Source organism: Lithobates pipiens, unplaced genomic scaffold (assembly GCF_037356315.1).
Source record: "Lithobates pipiens isolate NorthernLeopardFrog02 unplaced genomic scaffold, aLitPip1_a1.2 Scaffold_1, whole genome shotgun sequence".
Taxonomy (NCBI): Eukaryota; Metazoa; Chordata; class Amphibia; order Anura; family Ranidae; genus Lithobates; species Lithobates pipiens.
The window spans coordinates 97,793,077-97,815,649 of record NW_027507685.1 but is presented as its reverse complement, the minus strand read 5'-3'; positions in this window follow the sequence as shown (position 1 = coordinate 97,815,649).

Below are 22,573 nucleotides of genomic sequence, written 5' to 3'. Positions count from 1 at the left end.
GGTCCAGACCTGGCTTCAATAACAAGATGAGCCTCGGCCCAGTTGTCGGTGGTGAAAGCCACAGCCTGTCCTGTCCTGACATGACCCCAGATACGAGAGGCTGTCATGACCGGGTATAGTCTGAAGAGGGAGGAAGTCCAGGTAACCGGGGTTTAGGAGTATCCCTGATGCCATGGTCCTGTAAACCAGTGGTGGCCAAAAATTTCCGCGAAGCCTGTGTAGGCTGTGGCATCTGTCGCTACCAGGGGCGACAGGGGCATCGTAGACGGTTTAAACACCGATACATCAATTCATGCAGTAAGGAACCTTCCGACATTGACAGGTCTGCTATTGCCACGGTATCTAAATTAAGGATCTAAGAAGGGTCCTGTGTCCGTGAGAGGAGGACTAGGAGGCGTGACATAAAGATCGATCCTGGGGAATGGCCCGTATTGCAGATTTGAACATTCGTCAGGTAGTGTCTGTGTAGAACCTGGCTGCCAGTGCTACCAACGATAAATTGGCTAGGCCAGGGAAAACCACAAAGGGCCAGGTAGATGGCCGCTTGGATGACTAGACTGGGGAATATGCGAGGATTTCATGTCCCTAAAGATGGCAGTTGTGATGGGCGAGCGTTTTCCGTTGGCTATGGGTGATGCCTCTGGATGCCTCGAAGTGGGGATCTTGCTGTATGAGCCATAAAGACAGGTGGCTCTCCGGGCCCTGTAAGGATGAGAAATGCTGAACGCTGGCTAGGTATAGCCTGAGCGTGTTACAGGAAGAAGCCAGTTGCGTGTGTCAACACGATCCAGGTGCTGGATGGAAGTTGAACTCAACTATCCTAAGGGAGAGACCGACAGACAGGAAACGGTGAGTGGCTTGAAAGAAAAGCCACAGGAGACAAGTGGCCAACTAAGTGCTGCTGAAAACGACGTGTAGCCAGTTTGTGTGCCACTGAGAATGTGTGCTTGCAAAAAAATGATTGCAAGACGTTATGCTAAGTCGCGAGCCTTGGCACGATTGCAAAAGTAGTGTTTAAACGTGTACTTGCAACAATTGCGTGGGAGTTTGTCCCTGGAAATGTGTTCATAGTGACTGTGAGAAATTCGTGTTATCGCATGTGCTTTGTGAAGACTGCAGGAGTTGTGCTTGAACATGTGTTTGGGTGCGTGCTTGCAACGATTGCAAGATGTTATGCCAAGATGCGTGCTTGCAACGATTGCAAGATGTTATGCTAGGATGCGTGCCTGCAACGATTGCAAGGAGTTACACCAGGATGCGTGCTTGCCACGATTGCAAGATGTTATGCTAGGATGCGTGTGTGCAATGATTGCAAGAAGTAATGCCAGGATGCGTGCCTGTAATGATTTCAAGGAGTTATGCCAGGATGCGTGCCTGCAACGATTGCAAGAAGTTATGGTAAGATACATGGGTAGCCAGGTCGGAAAAGACAGAAGTCCATCCAGTCCTAACCACAAATCAAACAAATAAATATCGCACAACCCGACACACCCAATTCTACACCCACAGCTGATCCAGAGGAAGGCAAAAAACCCCAGCAGAGCATGGCCCAATTTGCTACAGCAGGGAAAAAATTCCTTCCTGATCCCCCGAGAGGCAATCGGATTTTCCCTGGATCAACTTTAAAATAAGTACCCCGTTACAATGTACATTTAGGAAAGTATCCAGGTTTTTCCCAAAGCAATCTATTGAGCCAGCCGGAACTGCCTGCTAGCAATGATTGCAACAAGTTTGTGCCTGGACATCTGCTCGCAATGATTGCAAGAGGTCTTATGCTCGAATGCGTGCTAGCAATGATTTGCCAGAGGTCTATGCCTGAATGTATGCTTGCAATGATTGCAAGAAGTCTATGTTTGGATGCGTGCCTGCAACGATTGCAAGAAATCTACGCTTGGATGCATGCTTGCAATGACTGCAAGAAGTCTACGCATGGATGCGTGTTTGCAATGATTGCAAGAAGTCTATTCTTGTATGCGTGCTTGCGACGACTGCCAGACTTCCATGCTTGAATGCGTGCTCGCAATGATTGCACGAAGATTATGCTTGATGCGTGCTTGCAATGATTTGCAAGAAGTCTATGCTTGGATTCGTGCTTGCAACGATTGCAAAAAGTCTACGCTTGTATGCGAACTTGCAACGACTGTACGACGTCCATGCTTGAATGCGTGCTCGCAACGGTTGCCAGAAGTCTACACTTGAATGCGAGCTTGCAACGCTTGCGAGAAGTCCAGGCTTGTATGCGTACTCGCACCAACTGCAAGACGTCCATGCTTGACTGCGTACTAGCAACGATTGCAAGAGGTCTATGCTAGGATGCGTGCTTGCAACGATTGCTAGAAGTCTACGCTTGGATGCGTGTTTGCAACGATCGCAAGAAGTCTACGCTTGTGTGCGTCCATGCTTGGATGCGTGTATGCAAAGATTGCAAGAAGTCTATGCTTGAATGCGTGCTTGCAACGATTGCCAGAAGTCTGTGCCTGGGGATGTGTTTGCATGTCAGATGCGACCGACTCGAAACGGGGCACTGTATACTACGGTCCATTTAATGAAAACCTGTTATGACAGAGGCATAAGCCGGTCATGCCGTGACTGTGACTGACGATGAACCGGACTCTGGAGCATGCACTGAAATGAGGCTAAAGCACTGGGGCACACCGTGACGAATCGGTGCATGTATGCAACAGGATTCGAAACGGAGCGCGGTACGTGGCGGTGAAATTTATTTGATTGCCATGACAGAGGCATGAGTCGGTTGTGCCGCTGTTGCGACTATCCGTTAATCGTGCATGCTGTACAGCAAGTACTGGAATGTGGCTGAAATACCTGGGGCGCCGGGACGAATCGGTGCCTCGTAGATGCGACTGGATTCGTATCGGACGTCCTACGTGACAGTGAAATTGATTTCCCATGACAGAGTCATGAATCAGAGAACCGAAACCTGCAACCAACAATGAATCCTGACTCTGGAGCATGTACTGAAATGAGGCCGTAACCAACTGGGGCACACCGAAACGAATCGGTGCATCACGGATGCGACTAGATTCGAATCGGAGCGCGGTAAGTGACAGTGAAATGAGTGACAAAAGTATGCCATGACGGAGGCCCGAATCGGTCGTGCCGCGATTGCGACTGACAACGAACGGGACTCCGGAGCATGTACAGAAATGAGGCCGAAAATACCTGGGGCACGCCGGGACGAATTGGTGCATCGTAGACGCGACTGGATTCGTATCGGAACGTGATATGTGACAGTGAAATGATCCCATGACAGAGACCCGATCGCTTAGCAACGAGCGGGCTCTGGAGCATGTACCGAAATGAGGCCAACACAACTGGGACACGTCGATCGAACCTGTGCGTTTACCTGAGAAATGCGACTGGTTTCGACTCGAACGTACTAGGTGACAGTGAAATGATTCCCATGCCAGAGACCCAATCGATTAGCCACGAGCGAGCTCTGGAGCATGTACCGAAATGAGGCCAATGTAACTGGGACACGTCGATCGAACCTGTGCATTTTCTTGAGAAATGTGACTGGTTTCGACTCGAACGTACTAGGTGACAGTGAAATGATTCCCATGACAGAGACCCGATCGATTAGCCACGAACGAGCTCTGGAGCATGTACCGAAATGAGGCCAACGTAACTGGGACACGTCGATCGAACCTGTGCGTTCGAGAACTGCGACTGGTTTCGATTCGAACGTACTAGGTGACAGTGAAATGAATTCCCATGACAGAGACCCGATCGATTAGCCACGAGCGAGCTCTGGAGCATGTACTGAAATGTGGCCAAGCAGTTAGGGGCACACCGGAATGAATCGGCGCATTTAGCGGATGCGACTGCATTCGAATCGGAGCGCCGTGCGTAACAAAATGAGTGAAATGATGAAATGACTTACGTGAGCCAGCCATGGCAGAGGTAGGAGTCGTTGTGCCGTGAGACACGACTGGCAACGATTTTGACTGTGGAACACGGTAACGAGACTATAACAAGTACTAAAACAGTGCAATTTTTTCCTACCAGCAATATCTACCGAAATGACGCCCGTGAAATGAAGGGCGCTGCGAAATTGGAGCGTATTGAGTGATAACAACCGGTATCATAACGAACGATTCGATATTTCAGGTTTAACGACACTAAAAATAGTACAGGAAGGTCAATCGAGACCCTTACCTGCGGCAGTCGAGCTGGCGACGTTGTACAGAGCCGGCGACGTTGTACAACACGAACGGGAAAGAAAACCACGAGAGAGACGTTTTGTCCGAATGGAAACGAAACACGAGCCGTCGGCCTAGTGACGTAGTGCTGCGCACCGGAAACCGACAAAGACCACAGGCGAGCGGGCTGGTTAAATACCCTCCGGGCTCCTCCCATAAATTCAGGCCACCACACTGGCCTTCTTACATATATATACAGTGCCTTGCGAAAGTATTCGGCCCCCTTGAACTTTTCAACCTTTTGCCACATTTCAGGCTTCAAACATAAAGATATACAATTTTTATTTTTTGTGAAGAATCACCAACAAGTGGGACACAATTGTGAAGTGGAACGAAATCTATTGGATATTTTAAACTTTTTTAGCAAATAAAAAACTGAAAAGTAGTGCGTGCAAAATTATTTGGCCCCCTTACTTTCAGTGCAGCAAACTCACTCCAGAAGTTCAGCGAGGATCTCTGAATGATCCAATGTTGTCCTAAATTACTGATGGTGATAAATAGAATCCACCTATGTGTAATCAAGCCTCTGTATAAATGCACCTGCTCTGTGATAGTCTCAGGGTTCTGTTGAAAGCGCAGAGAGCATCATGAAGACCAAGGAACACACCAGGCAGGTCCGTAATACTGTTGTGGAGAAGTTTAAAGCCGGATTTGGATACAAAAAGATTTCCCAAGCTTTAAACATCCCAAGGAGCACTGTGCAAGCAATCATTTTGAAATGGAAGGAGTATCAGACCACTGCAAATCTACCAAAACCTGGCCGTCCCTCTAAACTTTCAGCTCAGACAAGGAGAAGACTGATCAGAGATGCAGCCAAGAGGCCCATGATCACTCTGGATGAACTGCAGAGAACTACAGCTGAGGTGGGAGAATCTGTCCATAGGACAACAATCAGTCGTACACTGCACAAATCTGGCCTTTATGGAAGAGTGGCAAGAAGAAAGCCATTTCTCAAAGATATCCATAAAAAGTCTCATCTAAAGTTTGCCACAAGCCACCTGGGAGACACACCAAACATGTGGAAGAAGGTGCTCTGGTCCGATGAAACCAAAATCCAACTTTTTGCCCACAATGCAAAACGATATGTTTGTCGTAAAAGCAACACAGATCATCACCCTCAACACACCATCCCCACTGTCAAACATGATGGTGGCAGCATCATGGTTTGGGCCTGCTTTTCTTCAGCAGGGACAGGGAAGATGGTTAAAATTGAGGGGAAGATGGATGTAGCCAAATACAGGACCATTCTGGATGAAAACCTTTTGGAGTCTGCAAAAGACCTGAAACTGAGACGGAGATTTATCTTCTAACAAGACAATGATCCCAAACATACAGCAAAATCTACAAAGGAATGGTTCACAAATAAACGTATCCAGGTGTTAGAATGGCCAAGTCAAAGTCCAGACCTGAATCCAATCGAGAATCTGTGAAAAGAGCTGAAAACTGCTGTTCACAAATGCTCTCCATCCAACCTCACTGAGCTCGAGCTGTTTTCAAGGAATAATGGGCAAGAATTTCAGTCTCTCGATGTGCAAAACTGATAGAGACATACCCCAAGCGACTTGCAGCTGTAATCGCAGCAAAAGGTGGCTCTACAAAGTATTAACGCAAGGGGGCCGAATAATTTTGCACGCCCCACTTATCATTTTTTTATTAGTTAAAAAAGTTTCAAAAATCCAATAGATTTCGTTCCACTTCACAATTGTGTTCCACTTGTTGGTGATTCTTCACAAAAAATAAAAATGTTATATCTTTATGTTTGAAGCCTGAAATGTGGCAAAAGGTTGAAAAGTTCAAGGGGGCCGAATACTTTCGCAAGGCACTGTATATATATATATATATATATATATATATATATATATATATATACTCTGCATCCAGTGTAGTCTATATCTACAGTGCATTTGGTGGTGTGCTGTTTCTAATACACTTCAGGCAGTGTATTAATATATATATATATATTAATACACGACCTGACATGTATTAGAAACTGTATACACTGTATTAGATACTGTGTACCCTGCACTGTATTAGCAACTGTACAATGGCTGCACTGTATAGAAACTATACACCACCGAATGCACTGTATATATAGGCTACACTGAATGCAGCTATATATATATTTATATACACACATACACTAGACTGAATATATATATTGATACACCACCTGAAGTGTATTATATGCTGTACACCACTGAATGCACTCTATATACGCTACTAGATAGAGTATATATATATATATTGTGGTAGTACGGAATTTCCAATCCTGGGACCGGGTTTTGGGACCAGCCAGCAGTCTGGCTGGATGATTGCACAGGTGGGTCTTGGGCTTAAAACAAAGCCAACACCATGGTTCTGGGCTCCACCCTCCCGAGGAGTCCAGGCGTGTAAGGGAGAAGAAGTGTGCATGTCTGCACAGGTCAGTCTGTCAGAGGGTCCAAGCTTGTGGGCTGAAAAAGAAGCTAGTAAAGAGTGCTGAGGTACTGGGTGTACAGGAACTCTGTTAAAGAGCCAAGAGGGCTGCAGCAGAAGTCTGAGCAGCAGTGCTGCTAAAGAGAGCCAGGTGGCTTGGTATTTTTGGTTCTACGTACATTATTGCTGTGGAAAGCTGAAACCCCTGTGTGGGCAACTATTTTGTTATCGGACTTTTCTTTCTTTAATAAAAGTGGGCCTACAAGCCCTTAAAACGGCATATCTGGCGTGGACTCAGCTCACTGGTAAACTCTACCTTTAAGCTAAAATAACCCCCAAATATTACAATATATATATATATACTCTCTGCATTCAGTGTAGCGTATATATACAGTGCATTCGGTGGTGTATACTTTCTAATACACTTCAGGTGGTGTACACAGTATATTATACAGTGTAGTGTGGTGTTGCAAAACAAAAAATACATCATGTCTGGAAGGCCACCAAGGAGAGGCAGATGCTCATAGGCTACTAAAAGAGGGCAAGCAGCCTCTGTGTCTATAGTCAACAGTGCTGGCCGTGGACATGGTGCATCTTCTGCAGGTGGCCGTGGGGCACATTTGTCCTTTTTTTATGCTGCTGGCCGTGTTATTGAGCCACAACATGCAGAAGAGTTGGTGGAGTGGATAACAAAGCCGTCCTCATCCTCCTCATCCTCTGTCACCCAGGCTCAGAGTAGTTTGCATACCAACGCAGCTGCTAAAGCAGCATATTCCACCAGCTCCTTGTCCACAGTCACTCCTACCGTAGCCCTACCATCATGCATGGAGGAGTCCCCAGAATTATTTGGCCACAGTGTCGGTTATATGCTGCTGGAGGATGCACAGTGATTTGAAGGCTCCGGTGTTGGTTCCCAGGTTGAGGAAGGGAGTAACGTGAGCCTAGAAAAAAGGGGTGCCACAGAAGGACAAGAAACTGGCAGTCATGTTCCCCTAGCTGCAGCATACTGCCAAGTTTGCTCCAGTGACGAGGAGGGAGGGGATGATGAGGTCACTGCCTGTACTTGGGTACCTGAGAGGAGGAGGAGGCACAAATTCAACAAGACAGGATGTCCTCTAGGGGGCAGCTGAAGGGCAGCCACCCTATTGCATCAAACCGCAGAGCTCCGCAGGTTCAGGGTGCTGCTGACTCCCCGTTGACTTTTAAAATTCCTTGGTGTGGGCCTTTTTTGACACGTGTGCAGCAGATCGCACCATTGCTGTTTGCAACCTATGTCTGAAGCGGATCAAGCGTGGCCAGAACAGCAGCCGCTTGGGCACCACATGCTTAACCAGACATATGACGATCTGCCATGCAGTCTGTTTACAACAGCACTTGAAAGACCCACATCTCCTTGCTCCTCATCTGTGATCTCCAACCCTACTATACCTCCAGTCCTCTCAAAAAACCTGCACTGAGAGGACTGAAGGTATAGCAATAGGTGTCCCAGGTTCTTTCAGCCAAGCTGCTAGTAGTACACCACCAATTGAATTTAGCAGGCAAATTTCCCTACCCCAGTTACTGAACCGTAAAAAGAAATTTGGCCAAGCTCATCGTCCAAATGCTAGCTTGGCCAAATTGCTATATTCTTGATATTTTTGATATATTTTTTATATCAATTTTCACATCAGGGACTGTTCCTGCGCCCCACAACAGTAACTGTGAGGGGTTACTGTGTTACTGTGTTCCACCAAAACCAAAGGCCCAATTTTTCTGCCCTGTTTTAACAGGCATGTAATTATAATTTTTGATATAATATTTCACAGCAGGGCCCATTCCTGCTTCAACAAGAGTAACTGTGAGGGGTTACACCAACACCTAAGGTCCAATTTTTCTGCAGAGAATATAGGGCAGGCGGTGTAGTATATATACTTCTGTTCAGAGTATATAGTGCCTGGAGGCCTGGGGGACCCCCACGTCATTTTGTTTATTTTGGTGCAGGGTTCCCCTTAATATCCATACCAGACCTGAAGGTCCTGGTATGGATTTTGGGGGGGACATCCACACCATTTTTTTTTTTTTGTCTTTTTGGCGCAGGGTTCACCTTAATATTCATACCAGACCCAAAGGACCTAAAGGGCCTGGTATGGATTTTGGGGGGGAGAGACCCACGCCGTTTTTTTCAATGATTTTTAACTATATTGCCGGGATCCAACAATACATTATAGCCGCAAGCAGTTTTAAATTACATTTTGTCTTTTAGAAACATCATTTTGCTGTGGTACTGTTATAAACATGGGAAAGATGCGCTACTTTACAGGCAGACTCAGGAGACCCCCCAGATATTTAAAGAAATATTTTAGCTTTATTGTTTCACTTTAAACATTATTAAAATCGCTGCTCCCGAAAAAACTGCAGTTTTTAAAAACGTTTTTTTTTTACATTGATACATGTCCCCTGGGGCAGGACACAGGTCCTCAAACACTTTTTTATGGCAATAAGTTGCATATAAGCCTTTAAAATGAGCACTTTTGATTTTTCACGTTTGCGTCACAGACTTTAACTGTGTTCGCACAGTTTTTTTGCCTGTTCGCAGGTTCTGCTGTTAACCAAACCTGGGGGATGTTCAGCTCATTCCTATTGCTGACCATGTCCATCCCTTTATGACTACAGTGTGCCCATCTTCTGAATTCTTCTTGCAGCAGGATAATGCACCATGTCACAAAGCTCAAATCATCTCACCACTGGTTTCTTGATCAAAATCTCTGAGGAATGTTTCCAACACCTTGTTGAATCTATGCCATCAAGAATGATGGCAGTTCTGAAGGCAAAAGGTGGTCCAACCTAGTACTAGCAAGGTGTACTCAACACAGTGGCCAGTGAGTATATATGTGACACTAGGTCCACCAAGTGCCCAAGCTAAGACAGCCTGTTAGCACTGAATGCAAGGAACATATGAACAATGGTGGAATGAAAGGGTGCAACAAGGTCGTGCCATGGGGGTGAGAAAAATGTTTGGTTAAAGCAATACTTTTATTTCTAAGGTTTGTCTCACCTTGAATAAAGCTGGCATACTTGAGTTCTGTGCCAGAGGAATGTCTTAATCCTTAATCTTGAATAAAAAATACTTATTTGAGATCCATGCCAGAGGAATGTTTAATCCCTTTTACTCTCTAATATGGAAGCTTCCCTCAAAATTTCACATTATTATAGTTACATTCGTTATTATTTCTCATTCCAAACCCACATTCTATTCTACGGTTCCTTCAAATACATTTCTGCTACCGTGTGTATTTATGCAAAGCGTGTAGACAAGTATCTACACATTTAAGAAGATTAACTAACTTTACCACCACTGCTAATGGAAAGGAGTTCCAAATCAAGGAATGCATTACCTGTGCCTCTACGCACATGGTTTATGCATTAGAATGCCCATGCTGGCTTATGTATATAGGCCGCACTAAATGCATGCTCACCACACGTGTGCCAGAGCATATTTATAACATCAGTATTGGGTATAAAGAGCACAGCGTATCGTTGCATTTTAGGAATAAGCACAATAAAAATCCCATAGGAATCAAATTCTGGGGTACTGATAAACTGTACCCCAGTTGGAGAGGAGCGAATATGGTGAGGGAGATTTCACGTTTTAACTGACACGCTCAGCCCTAAGGGCCTGAACATAGAATTGGATATAAACTGCCACATTAGTAATTATTAAGTATCAGTGAGGACGATACACAATATGGGGAGGTAGGTATCTGTAGAGGGAAAGTTGAGGAAAGCGTTGAAGATAATTGAGCTTTTGGTTTAGGAGGTGGTAACATAGGAGGGTAAACATTAATCTATATAAGCAGATCACCATGCTATCACTAAGGGTAACCATCATAGTAGTGATTCATTTGATTAAAAATAGTAGAGGAAGGCAGTAACAAGTAATAGCCTAGAGTGAATAATAGGTTAATACCGATCAGAGCGGGAGCTTTTAATAATATATATCACCATAATAAGACAAGTAGTATGATTACAACTGCAGAGGATAATAATTAAAAATGGGGGGATAATAAAGATAGGTGGACTCCTTAGATTGAGCAAACGCTAATAAGGTTAGAAGAGAACTATAAGCAGAGACGAGTACTTTTCTTTATTGGTTTTTATTATTTTAGCATTGCAAAGTATTTGTAAGAATGTACTTTTATTGTTTAAGATGAGAATGTTTGCAGAAAAGCAAAATATCATAAGCAGAGGAATGTATATGGGACAGATGACATTGGAAAATGAATCAGATTGTACCCATAGTTGTGTATACCATGCAGTCTTAGTGAGAGTCTGACAGTGAGGGAAGACTGCAGTTCGGTTGAATTGTCCGCTGAGCAGGTTGTCATAGAGGACACCGAGACTGAACTCCGTACAATTGTAATCCTCGGAGATGCAGAAGTTGGATGAACATACATTGCAGACAGCGGGCCATTCAAACGAATGAGAGGGGAGGGACGGAAGGCGGATGACGCTGCAGAATATGTGATGCCGCCAGTTCCGCCCCTCGCCCCACTACATAAATACACAGCGCGTGATGTATGGTCGGCCACAGCTTAACGAATCCCGGGACTCTACCAGCGGACAGTTCAGAGGAAGGACCGGTCTGCGGTGAGACGTTCGTGATGCTATGCTGACATGATTTTAAAGCTAACACTATACTAGTCCCCTTGTGTATCCTTACATGTTGACGAGTATTGAGGAGATTGGGCTAGAGAGTGGAGGTGTAAGGAGCACTGTAGATTCAGTTACATTGAAAGACCCATTATATATAGGCCTGTTTGCAGAGATGTTCCGGTAAGCGGCCAACTATGTGGGATTGCACGCTGGTGGAAACGATTATGGTGTAGGACAGATATTTCCTGTTTTTTAAATAAAACCTCACGGTGGAAGGCATTTCTCTACTTGCATCACTCTCCGCTAACAATCTCCAATGAAGGACTGTTTAACTGACAAATGTTAAATATGACTGGATTGTGTTTTATGTTGTTATAATAAGAGTTTTATCTGAAAGCAATTTTAGAAGATCTGAGTAACGGTTCAGATTGTGTAATTTAGTGCTGTTAGTGTTTGATTTGTAGAGTAGGGATGAGCCGAACACCCCACGGTTCGGTTCGCACAAGAACTTTTCGAACGGACCCCAAATTCGTACGAACGTTAGAACCCCATTGAAGTCTATGGGACTCGAACGTTCGAAATTAAAAGTGTTAATTTTAACGGCTAATATGCAAGATACTGTCCTAAAAAGGGTTTGGGGAGCTGGCTCCTGCCCCAGGGGACATGGGTCAATGCAAAAAAAACTTTTAAAAACGTCCGTTTTGGCGGGAGCACTGATTTTAATGACGATTAAAATGAAAAAAAAAGTAAAATATTCCTTTAAATATCGTGCCTGGGGGGTGTCTATAGTATGCATGTGAAGTGCCACGTGTTTCCTGTGTTTAGAACAGTCCCTGCACAAAATGACATTTAACGGAAATAACGTCATTTAAAGCTGCTTGCGGTTTTAATGTTATATCTGGTTCCTGCAATATGGATGAAAATCATTGAGAAAAATGGCATGGGTAGCCCTCCCTGCCCATTACCAGCCCTTTTGGGTCTTGTACGCATATTAAGGGGAACCCCGTACCCATATTAAAAAAAGGAAATACGTGTGGCCCCCAGGCCCTATATACTCAGAACAGCAGTATACAGGCGGTGCAAACAAGACAGGGACTGTGTAGGTTTGTTGTGTTAAGTTGAATCGGTTTGTAATTTTCAACTGGTACATTTTTAAAGTGTAGCTCCAGTAAAAAAAACTATTTTTAAGCTTTTTGGAAAACATAGGGAAGGGTTATCACCCCTGTATAATTTGTTTTGCCGTCCGTCTTTTTCAGAGCACGCAGACAGAACGCACAATCTCCTACCGCTGACTGCAAGCTCTATTTAAAACGAGCAAGATATTTAGCTATATAGGTGGATATAGCGGTGTATACTGCATTCAGAGCACGCAGACAGCACGCACAATCTCCTAACACTGACTGAAAGCTCTATTTAAAACAAGCAAGATATTTAGCTATATAGGTGGATATAGCGGTGTATACTGCGTTCAGAGCACGCAGACAGCACGCACAATCTCCTAACACTGACTGAAAGCTCTATTTAAAACGAGCAAGATATTTAGCTATATAAGTGGATATAGCGGTGTATACTGGGTTCAGAGCACGCAGACAGCACGCACAATCTCCTAACACTGACTGCAAGCTCTATTATAAAAGATAGATATATCGCTAGCTATATAGGTGAATATAGCGGAGTATACTGCAGTCAGGGCACGCAGACAACAACCACTACAGAAGAGCAAGAACGAAAAATCGACCGATAACGATCGGTGTATACTGTGTTGAAGGTACACAGAACACCCATTAACTGCTACAGATGCCAACACACTACACAAGGCCGCCGCGCTGGCGGCCTTATATAGTGTGGGGCGTGTACTACACAGCCTGAGCTATGATTGGCCAATCATGTGGCCAATCATGGCTCTCCTCGCTGCCGGCGCTGTGATTGGCCAAGCATGCGGGGTCACAGTGCATGCTTGGCCAATCATGAGCCAGCAATGCACTGCGCCATCGCAGTGCATTGTGGGCCGTGAGCACCACACAAATTTGGTGCGAACGGCCCATAACGTTCGGAATTCGCGAACAGCCGATGTTCGAGTCGAACGTATGTTCGACTCGAACACGAAGCTCATCCCTATTGTAGAGTCAACCACATTGTATATTATAGTCTTTTATTTATAATAAGCTGCTAGAGACCAAAGAGGAGTGATTTCCTCTTGGTACCAATCATTAGGAGTTTGTCGGATAAACTTAACCCATTGGTGCGCTGGGTTCAGGTATATACTTTTGATATCCCTGAATTGTGTTTTAACATTTATGCTACCGATGTGCAAGAGATCAAAAAGTTGGGTAGTTTACAGATCAACCTCATTTTTTGCGATGATCTCCTTGACCAAACAAGCAACAGCCTAAAATGTACCTTCTTAAGAATGTTTCCATTGATAAAGCTTATATCTGTGGACATACATTAGAACTCAGGTTTAGTGAAATTATTTATTTTTTATTTCCCTTAAATTTCAGCAAATAATGGGAGATTTTGTTAAATTTTTTGCAATTTTGACTAACTCACTATTCAATGGTGTTTGCATTGTGATAGCATTCCGATAACATGTGCATTACTGCAAAGCGTGATGAACGTTGTCATCCTTTCTCTCCAGCACTGGCCTGTAAATGGACTTCAAGGCTATGTTTCTACTGCTTCTATATTTGATAGCTTCCCACTGTCACTGGTTCCTGAGGAAGCCGCAGGTGCTAGCACCCACAGCGTCTCTAGTAACCAGTGATGTCATAGGGAATCCTTGCCCCTTTGCTTAACCTCCCTGGCAGTAATCCTGAGGGTGGCTCAGGGTTAATTTTCAGTACCAAAAGCGGTAACCCCCCCAGCCACACTCGGGATTACACCGTAGTATCCCTGTACTGTTTCTTACCTTGTCCCTACGATCCCCTGATGTCCTCTCGCTGTGTCCTCCGGTGGATGCTGGCATCCATCTTCCAAGTTCCCTTCCCTGTGAGAGCCATGACACAAGAGGGCGTAACCGGGCAGGAAATCCAAAAAGTTCAAAACATAACATACACACAATACATTGTAATCTGTTAGGAATACATTACTGTATCAAACCATTTCAGCTCAGTTTTGTCCCTCGTGCTTTGTCCAGTGCCCTTTTACTATTCTTTCTGCCTGGAAACTTGAGAACGTCCATGGCATCTATTGCGTTTCATTATAGAATTGGCGCCGTCAATTCTATGAAGAAACACGCAGGGTAGGACCAGACGCGACGCTACCATGCTCAAACGGATGCTCGATACACTGTCTATGGCAATTGTTCCAGCTTTTGTATGACTACACGCTCATTTTACTAAATGACCATGTAAGTGTATTCTGTTTTTTTATTCAAATAAATCATTTAGACAGTATCACGCTATGGTTTTCTTTTATTCTTATGCATCTTTGTAAGGTTATGATGCAGGTTTTACTGGGACCAACAGTACCTTTGTGGACACACCTGGGAAACTGTTTTCTCCACTGCGCTGTCTGGCTTTTCCATTCGTTTGGAAGCCACCATCCCTTTGGTAAGCTACCATCTTCTTACTTTGGAGATGTTTCACATGGAGGATCTGGGGAAGCTGGTTTACTTCTATGTGCATCTATACTTCCGTTTCCCCCCTCACTTGCTGGATTTGATTGGGACACTGGAATTATTTCTGAACAGTGAGGTTATTGAAAGAATAGTTACTGAGACAAACTGGTACAAAGAGCAACAACTAGCTACTACACATCTGAAGTTTCCAGGAAGCAGAAAGTGGGAAGCAGTGACCAAAGAGGACATTTGGAAATTTCTGGGCCTAATAATACTTCAGGGAGTGGTGGGGAAACCCCTGCAGAAGTGGTATCGGACAACTAATAAATTACTTGCCACTCCATTCTTTGGCACGGTCATGTCAAACTACAGCTTTTCTCTGATCGTGAAATATTTATACTTTGAAAACAATGAAGAGTTTGGTGAAACTACTCATTCTGCACCAAAACTAAATAAAATTTGGGAAGTGTCTCAAATAATTCTAAAGAATTTCCAACGAAGCTATATGCCAGAAAGAGATATGAGCATAGATGAAAGTCTAATGGGCCTACAAGGGAAGGCTCAGCTGGGTACAATACATTGCATCAAAGACGTAAAATCCTACATGCTATGCGAATCGCCAACTGGCAACTTTTACAATTCCGTCATAAACACTGGAAAAGGAACAAAATTCAATCCAAAATACAGCTACTATGGAATGGCAACATCTTCCGTTCTTTCACTCATAGAGTCATTGTTAAATCATGGACTAACAACCGACAACTTTTATATGTCTCCTGAACTTTATGAGTTTCTTCTGCAAGACAAAACAGATGCCTATGGAACTGTTAGGGCTAACCGGCGCGACATGCCGCCAATGTTTGGCAATAAGAAGCTGAAGACTGGAGAAACGGTTGCCTGGCAGAAAGGCAAAATGATGGCACTGCAGTGACAAGAAAGATGTTTGCCTAATGAGTACAGTTCATAATACCTCCACTGTTATGGTACTCACCAAAGGTGGCAAAGAAATAATGAAGCCACAAGTAGTGATAGACTACAATAACACCATGGGAGGTGTTGACAGAGCCGACCAAGAAATGAAATTCTACCCAGCAATTAGGAAACAGCAAAAGAAGTACTACAAGAAGAGCTTCATGGCACCCCTCGGATAGGATGGGACATACAATATAATATCTAGGCTAATCATAGGTGACGATAATGGACTTAATACAGTGATGAATATGTGTTTAATTAATACAATAAATATGATACAAATTAGTAAAGCATGATTGAGACATCATATCATAATAGAATAACATAGTAGACAATGTATCATATAATAAAATCAATATCAGCAGTACATCCAGAATAGTCACCGAACAACATAAACATCTTGTATTAAATAAATTGATGACTCATCCAGATAAAACCCATGATATGGACATGGTTGCTGTGACATGACATCAACTATAAAAGCTCTACGCATTTCGTGGACTTGTATCCACTCATCTGGAGCAGCTAACTGGGGATGCCTGTGAATATAAAATAAATTTGTAAAGGAACATAAAAGTAAAACTGTTGATGATGAGAGGCACCAGGACATGAAAGAATCATCCACCCAGGAGCTGAGGTGGTGACACAGCGGCAGCAGGGCAGAGCCAACCAGGGAACAAAAAAGTGCAAAAGTGCATAAGCAGAGTCCCCTTTCCAATGCTGTAATAGTCAGTGAGAGCCCCAATGGGATCTTGGCTTGATGAAAGTATGTGGAAGAAGATGATATGGAGGTGCCACTAAGGGCATAATTATAAAACCCCTGGATGCTGGAATGGAAACCAGCCCGCCCGCCAGCGGTGACCCACCAACGTCACGCTATGCCCAGCACAGCGAGAGGAGGCGACCACACACAGGCGAATACACGCCTATATGTTGGCGTCCAAACCTTGAGGAATGCCTACATTCTGCTCAAAAAAAGAGTGACAAGCCTGTGATTCATTCTGACTTCATCTGGAAAGTTGCCGAATGTATCTTTGTGAACCACCAAATACCATCAATGGTTGTGAATAGAGCTGGATGTTGTGCTTTTGGCGTTGTCAACCCGGGAACGTCTGACTGGTCCTCACTTCATGGACTGCATCCCACCAACTGAGAAAAAGTCAGCACCTACAAGGATGTGCGTGGTTTGTTGCTCAAAGTGAGTAGACAGTGGAAAGAAAATCAGAAAGGAAACCAGGTTCCATTGTCCCGAGTGTGACGTCGGACTTTGTGCAGTTCCATGTTTCAAAATTTTTCATACCTGGGATTTTTACCAAACCAATAGTCTGTGTCTAGTATTACAGTGACTAGTAATATTGCACCCTTGTTTGGACAAATTTCAGTGTTCTTGGTTTGATTATATTATTGAATAACATTTTATTATTATAAATTATTATATTATTATTTTTTATAAATATTTATAATTATTTATTATATTATAGTTTATGATCTTTTATGACCAAATTTTTGGCTAAATTCGGACCTGAAACAGACCAAAAGACGCACAGGACCCCCTGTACAAATTCGCACCGGAGCCGCAGCGGAGATATGTGAACTGGCTCCATAGAGAACTGGTCAAAATCTCCTGCTATTGCTAACTGGATGCGGAGAAACCAATTCGCAATTGTGTGAACCCAGCCTTATTGCTCTTTGAATATGCAGCCCACTGAGATTTTTGTCAACATTCAGATAAACTTGTCTAGCAATAGTTTTAAAAATGGTTATAGAGGAAGGTAAAAGAATATAGCACCCACAGCGTTCCTAAGAGACAACAGCGTTGTGGGGAATCCCTGCCCCTTTGCTTAAGGGGTGTCCACCTACCTTTGGACATATAGGTGGGTTGTAATGGTCAGGTGTGCACAGACCTTTGGACATATAGGTGGGTTATAATGGTCAGGTGTTCACAGACCTTTGGACATATACAGTATGTTGCTATGATGATCAGGTGTCCATCTACTTTCAGACTTATGGGTGAGTTTGATGATCAAGGTGTCCACAGACCTTTTAAAATATAGGTGGCTGTAATGATCAGGTGTGTACAGGCCTTTGGGCATATAGGTGGATGCAATGGCCATGTGTGCACAGACCTTTGGACATGTAGGTGGGTAGGATGGTCAGGTGTCTACAGACCTTTGGAGAAATAGATGGGTATGATGGCTAGTTGTCCACCTATCTGTGGATATATAGGTGGGTATGATAGTTAGGTGTCTACAGATCTTTGGTCATATAAATGGAATTGATGGTCCTTTGGACACATAGGTGGGTATTTTGATCAGGTACTCTCACAAGGTTTTCCTCCTATATTGGCCTTTCCCAACAAACGTCTGATCCTGGAATGATCATAGGTCATCTATCCAGCAGACATAAAAGGAAAATTATTTTATTCATAATTATAGCTGATTGAATAATTATTGTCTCATATGAATCCGAACAATGTAATCATGGTAACAAATACCATGACATTATCTGACCATACTCCCTCCATAATCATAAATATAGAGTTATTAGGAAACATTGTGTGAACATTCGCTTTTCTTATCCTGCTTCTAGTTATTATTTAATAGATGAATTAGTTAACAACATGATTAATTGTTCTTCGAATATACAGCCTGCTGACATTTTTGTCAACATTCAGATAAACTTGTCTGACAATAGCTATAAATGTAATTATAGGGGAAGGAAGAAAAGTATCTAAGAAATTCACGAGGAAATGGGTTATTATGAGCATGGATGTCCGATGTTTTCTACTCTTGGAATTCAAGCAAATCAATAAAAAGCCATATTAGCAAAAGACTTCTGCAGCTAAAGAGGCATGTGATTCCTATGGTAATGCAATAAAATACTCAAGGGGTAAACTATACATTTAGTTGTATTCTATTAACGTTTGTGGTCACCTGACCATCACACCTATCTATAAGAGTATGTGGACCTCCCTCCAATGGACAGAGTTCGGGCATTTCCAGTGAAGGGACCCTCATACCCTCATACTCAGTAGTGGCTGGTGCTCAAAATCTTTGGGGGGGGGGGGCAAACAAACTGAAAAATACTGAAACCCCTCCCCCACCAATTGCAGCCACTTGTGCCCATCATATGCAGCCACTTATGCCCATCATATGCAGCCAATTGTGCCCATCATATGCAACCATTTGTGCCCATCAAACAAGGCACTTGTGCCCATCAAATGCAGCCACTTGTGCCCAAATGCAGCCATTGTGCCCATCAAACTCAGCCACTTGTGCCCATCAAACGCGCCCCCTTTTGCCCATCAAACGCAGCCACTTGTGCCCATCAAACAGCCACCTGTGCCCATCGAATGCAACCACTTGCCCATCAAATGTAGCCACCTGTGCCCATCAAATGCAGCCACTTGCCCATCAAATGCAGCCACCTGTGCCCATCAAAATCAGCCACTGTGCCCAGCAAATGCAGCCACTTGTGCCCATCAAACGCATCCATTGTGCCCATCAAATGCAGCCCCTGTGCCCATCAAATGCAGCCACTTACCCATCATATGCAGCCACTAGTGCCCTTCAAACGCAGCCACCCGTGCCCATGAAACGCAGCCACTTACCCATCAAATGCAGCCACTTGCCCATCAAAGGCAGCCACCTGTGCCCATCAAACGCAGCCAACTGTGCCCACCAAATGCAGCCACTTACCCATCAAATGCAGCCACCCGTGACCATCAAACACAGTCACCTGTGCCCATCAATTGCAGCCACTTGCCCATCAAATGCAGCCACCTGTGCCCACCAAATGCAGCCAGTTGCCCATCAAGCGCCACCTGTGCCCACCAAATGCCACCTGTGCCCACCAAATGCAGCCACTGTGCCCCCGACCCCCCCCCCCACTTGCGGGGTTTGCGGCTCTGGCTGCATCCCCCCGCAAACGTGGATTGTGGCTCTGGCACCCCAGGGCGGGTGCTAGAGCCATGATCCACATGTGGGGGAGTGATGCAGCAGACTCAGCCGAGGGTACTTACTTCTCAGAGTGGCAGCGACCTCCGCTCCAGTGAGAGTCTCCTCGGTCCCCTTCCCAAGCACAAAGCATCCAATAGGGTGACCTGGCTCTTTGGCTAATCAGGAAGCAGGCCGGATGTCCTGCCTCCTGATTGGCCGGGAGGAAGGTTAGTGTGAAAATAGTGAAAATGTATTCGCTATTTTCACAAAATTGGGTGGGATCAGGACACACTCTCTGCGCCCTGAGCCCACCCTATTTTAAAGCCTATTAGAGCCTCTGGCTCTAATCAGGTGCTTCAAAATATACCACCCCCGCCATAGGAATTCATGCATCCGGCATCCTGAAAGGGGCCGGGTGCATAGATGGGGGGGGGGGGGGGGGGGGCGGCTCCCGTGCACCCACAATGCACGGGCCGCCACTGCTCGTATTGCTACAGCACAAAAAAAAACATTTTAGACAATTCTATTCTTCCAAACTTGTGGTAATACAGTAAAAGCTTGGATTGCGAGTAATGCGGTTTATGAGCGTTTTGCAATACGAGCTGCTTTTCCCTAACTCGATTTGCGAGCATTGTTTCGCAAGACAAGCAGGATTCAATGGGGTATGCAGTATCGCATGTGGCCAGAGGTGCGAGGGCGCCGGTGACACTTGGAGACATTTGTAGATGCTTGGAGACACTCAGAAAGACTCCGTTCCCGAGTGTCTCCGAGCATCTCCGAGTGTCTCCAAGTGGTCTCCGAGCGCTTCAGGAGTGTTTTAGAGTGCCCCACCTCTGGCCATATGCGGTACTGCATACAATAGCAGTGACACTGGAACAAATTATCTGTGTTTCCATTGACTTCTATGGGGAAACTTGCTTTGCTATAGTGCTTTTAGATTACAAGCATTCTTCTGGAATGGATTATGCTTGTAATCCAAGGTACTACTGTAGTTTGTACCTCATACAACATCAGTACCTGACTTCAACTCTACTAAACACCTTTGGAATTAGGTCTTTTGATCCAACATTAGTACCTGACCCCAACCCTACTTACCACCTTTGGGATCAGGTCTTCCCTTTTAACGTCAGCACCTGACCTCAACCCTACTGAACACCTTGGGGACCGAGTCTTCTCATCCCACATCAGTACCTGACCACAACTCTATTGAACAACCTTGGGATCAGTTCTTCTCATCCAACATCAGTCCCTGACCTCAGCCCTACTGACCACCTTTAGGATCGGGTCTTCTAATCCAAAATCAGTACCTGACCTCAACCCTATTGACCACCTTTGGGTTCTGGTGTTCTCTTCCAACATCAGGATCTGACCTCAACCCTACTAAACATCTTTGGAAGTAGATTTTATAATCCAACATTAGAACCTGACCCTAACCCTACTGAACATCAGAACTTGACCTCAACCCTGCTAACCGCTTTTGGGATCAAGTCTTCTAATCAAACATCAGTTACTGACCTTAACCCCACTTAACACCTTTGGGATCGGGTTTTCTCATCCAACATCAGTACCTCACCTTAACCCTACTGAACACCTTTGGAATCGGATCTTCTAATCCCAAATCAGTACCTGACCTCAATCCTGCTTTCCACCTTTGGCATCGGGTCTTCTCTTTTGACATCAATACCTGACTTCAACCCTACTAAACACCTTTGGGTTTGGTCTTCTCATCCAACATTATTACCTGACCTCAACCCTACTGAATACCTTTGGGACCGGGTCTTCTCATCCCACATTAGTACCTCACATCAACCCTATTGAACACCTTTGGGACCGGTTCTTCTCATTCCACATCAGTACCTGACCTCAACCCTATTGAACACCTTTGGGATCAGGTCTTCTCATCAAACATCAGTCCCTGACCTCAAACCTGCTGACCACCTTTGGGATCAGGTCTTCTAATACAAAATCAGTACTTGACCTCAACCCTACTGAACACCTTTGATGTCTGGTCTTCTCTTCCAACATCAGGATCTATCCTCAACCCTACTTAACACCTTTTGAAGTAGATTTTATAATCCAACATTAGTACCTGACCCTAACCCTACTGAACACCTTTGGGATCGGTCTTCTCGTCCAACATTATTACCTGACCTCAACCCTACTGAACACCTTTGGGACCGAGTCTTCTCATCCCACATCAGTATCTGACCTCAACCCTATTCAACAACTTTGGGATCAGGTTTTCTCATCCAACATCAGTCCCTGTCCTCAACCCTTTACAACTAGGGATATACATACATACACTACCACATATTACCAGTATTGGGAGGCCTGCCAGGAGATAGAAGGCACTGACATGTTTCGTCACTTGCCACTTCTTCAGGAGACCTTTACAACTAAGGATATACATACATACACTACCACATATTACCAGTATTGGGAGGCCTGCCAGGAGATAGAAGGCACTGACATGTTTCGTCACTTGCCACTTCTTCAGGAGACCTTTACAACTAAGGATATACATACATACACTACCACATATTACTAAAAGTAGTGGGAGGCCTGCCAGGAGTTAGAAGGTACTGACGTGTTTTGTCACTTGTCCCTTCTTCAGGAAACCTTTACAACAAGGGATATACATACATACACTACCACATATTACCAAAAGTAGTGGGAGGCCTGCCAGGAGATAGAAGGTACTGACACGTTTCGTCACTTGTCCCTTCTTCAGGAGACCTTTACAACTAGGGATATACATACATACACTACCACATATTACCAAAAGTATTGGGAGGCCTGCCAGGAGATAGAAGGTACTGACGTGTTTCGTCACTTGT